Source organism: Schistocerca cancellata, unplaced genomic scaffold, assembly GCF_023864275.1.
Source record: "Schistocerca cancellata isolate TAMUIC-IGC-003103 unplaced genomic scaffold, iqSchCanc2.1 HiC_scaffold_754, whole genome shotgun sequence".
In the NCBI taxonomy this organism is placed as follows: domain Eukaryota; kingdom Metazoa; phylum Arthropoda; class Insecta; order Orthoptera; family Acrididae; genus Schistocerca; species Schistocerca cancellata.
In genome coordinates this window covers 9,913,590-9,916,962 of record NW_026046765.1, presented here as the reverse complement: position 1 = coordinate 9,916,962, position 3,373 = coordinate 9,913,590, and positions in this window count along the sequence as shown.

Sequence of the window (3,373 nt, the reverse complement as noted above, 5' to 3'; positions counted from 1 at the left end):
CTGGAACTGGCCAAGATGAAAACGTGTTTCGTTTCTTACTGAACGCCCCTCGTACTCCTAGTAAATCAGCAGTTTCTGAAATTTCTTTTTCCTTAAACTTTCTCTCCTACAACACGTGTATTCACAATGGAATAATCAAAATGGCGAGACCACATTCACAAGAAACCACCAGTTGTCGTATAGTGCAGTCTCCGCCATGTTTCGTGCTGTAGAATTGAAAAGAAGCTGAACAGCCGTGCCAAAAAGGCCTAAATGTTAAACGTTCTGCGAAACAAACAGATTAGTCGATCTGCCTAAGCGGAACAGGCGCCATATTGTAAACGAATTTAATTTTGTTTGAATTTTTACCTACCGCTCACAAAAAAGTGAACTGCAGATAATAAATATAATAGAAAACATCTCGTTTCAAGAAGCACCCGACTTGCTCGTTGTCAGTAGTCGTAGCATTATATATGTCTTATATGATGTGGTTAATAAGTTCCCAAAGCAATTAATAAGATATAAAGAAATACTGTATGCAGTTTCGATACACATTATACAGGGCGTATGCTTTAACTCGAGACAACTGAATGTCTGAAAATTATTAAAGGGAACATCTGTGTGTGCTACGACTGGCCACCTCCTAACAAACCTTCCTCGGTGAGCGGGGTCAGCTTTGTTTTTTGAAGTGAGAACCACTCCATTTTTATTGAATATTCGGATTTTACGCCATAAACTGCGTGCAGTTTACTCAAATCATTCTTTTCAATTCGTGGTAGATGGCGCTGTAATCGGCCTGTTTTTGCACTTAAGACCCGACGCATTTGGTTCTACATCTGCACCTATATAGACACTCCGCAAGACATAGTACGGTGCGTGGCGGTGGGTACCCTGTAGCATTACTTGTCATTTCCTTTCCTGTTCCACTCGCAAACAGAGAGAGGGAAAACGACTGTCTATTCGTCTCTGTATGAGCTCTAATTTCTCCAATCTTATCTTCGTGGTCCTTACGCGCTATGTATAATGGCGGCAATAGAATGGTTCGGCAGTCATCTTCAGATGCCTTTCTCTAAATTAGTGTTCTTCAACCTGTGGGTCGTGACTCCCTGGGGGGTGGCAAAGCCTTGTTCAGTGGGTCGCTGTCGCTGGAGAAAGCAGTTGCAAGATAGCTGTCGTCATAAAGTCTATTTTTTTCGATTTTGATTCGCTTCCGCCACTGCCACTTGCACCAGACGTGGAGGGCTGCACAGATCTTTTAAGAAACTTGTCCACTTTACGCTCTCAGAGCAAAGCGAGAAGACAATAATCACGTCCTTAATTGCTGGCGTACTCGGACAACTGATTGCGGTGACCGTAAACGCTCGACTATACCCCTGCTGACCCCTTCTCACCCCCACGCCTCTACCGCGGCAAAGAATTTAATTATATCTCTGCCCACAGAGCACTGCGACCTCTTTCCACATTGCATTTGATTTCTCGATCACTATAGTATCAATAGGAAGAAAATTAAATACGTTGCTTTTGAAATCGCCGACGTACTTTTATTATGGTCCTGGTGGTCGCCAGAATATTTTCACTCGGAAAGGGGTCGCATATTCAAAAAGGTTGAAAAACACTGCTCCAAATTTTTTCAATAGTGTTTCTCGAAAAGACGTCGCCTTTCCTCCAGTGATTCCCATTTGAGTTTCCGAAGCATCTCAGTAACACTTAAGGGTTGTTCAAAGAAATCGGTAACAAACCTCCTCTGATCTGCTTCGATGTCTTCCTTCAGTCCGACCTGGTACGCAACCCAAACACTCGAGCAATACTCAAGAACAGGTCGTCCCAGGTTCTTATATGCAGTTTCCTTTACACATGAACCACACTTTCCAAAAATTCTCCCGATAAACCGATGTCCGCCATTATCGCTTTGCAACGTTACGCCCAGATATTTAAACGACGTGACCGTGTCAAGCAGGAAACTAGTAATACTGTACCCGAACATTACAGGTTTGATCTTCCTATTCATTTTTTCCACATTTAGGGCCAGCTGTTATTAATCATATCAACTGGAAATTTTGTGTAAGTCATCTTGCATCTTCCAACAGTCACTCAACTTCGACACGTTACCGTACACCACGGCATCATCAGCAAACAACCGCAGATTGCTGCCCGCCTAGGCATTTATGTATACAGGGTGAAGCGAAATTCGCGCACTCGGGCTTCGCAGCGCGACTCCTCACATGCCAGCGATGACAAAATCTCTCACAAAATTTCGTTCGGCGAGCACATCTGGCAGAAAAAGGACGTTAAAGAGTGGCAATCTGGCAACACTGTAATCATATGTATGGTAACTACCTCTGTCAGCACATTTACGTCGTGCTGTACAGCTGGTGCAGTGGATACTGTTTTGGGTTAGCATGCAGGAGGTTGGGGGTTCGATCCTTTGTTTTATTTGCTAATATCATTCAGACATTTCATACTGTAATAAACACAGTTTCTTACGTCACATGTATCCTAAATTTACAACATTTTGTAACGCTGAGCGTTACAGATACATGGCTAGGCAAATAAGAAACTGACAGTTGAAACAATTGACCTGTCATAGGACAGAATAACTACAAAAACAATATCAATTTCGAGATGCTAAAGATAATAACACAGTACAATAACACAGCATCTACTTGTAGTTTATACTAAATCTAATATGAGTGCTCAGATATCGCACATTAGCAATCAGTGACAATAATAATGTCCATATTAACGACCGCATGGCCTTCACAACAGAATACGTTGTTCTCAGAACAACAGATGCTCAAAGCGACCTCCCTGCTCGTTCAGACATTATGCAACCCGTCGAATCGCACTGCTCTGGACTCTTCGCAGCAAAGCTGCGTCCACAGTAACAAGAGCCACACACGGGCTACCAATTCTTCCACATTCGTCGGCAGCGTAGAGTGCACATGCTCCTTCAGGTGTTCCCACACGAAGAAATCCCGGGGATTTACGTCAGGTGCACGCGGTGGCGGTACAACTGGACCTCCACGTCCGAGACATTTCCCTGGGAATGTTCTGTCCAAATACTGCCGCACATTAATTCCACAGTGTGGAGGTGCTCCATCGTGTTGGAACCAAATCCTCTGCCAAACATGTAGAGGAAAAACTTCCAGCGCATATGGCAGATAATCTGAGGAAAATGCACGATAGCTTAGTGCATCAACCGGACAGGCAATTTGTAGTGGCCCAAACACCTTTCACCCAATATTCCGGCCCAGATGGTGATACCAAAGCGGGATTGATAGCCACGGTCGCGAGTGACGTGCGGGTGAACCTCACACCAATGGTGGGCATTGTACGTAGATATTGGCGACACCCTCACGAGTGAATGCTGCTTCATCTGACCATATTGCGGTGT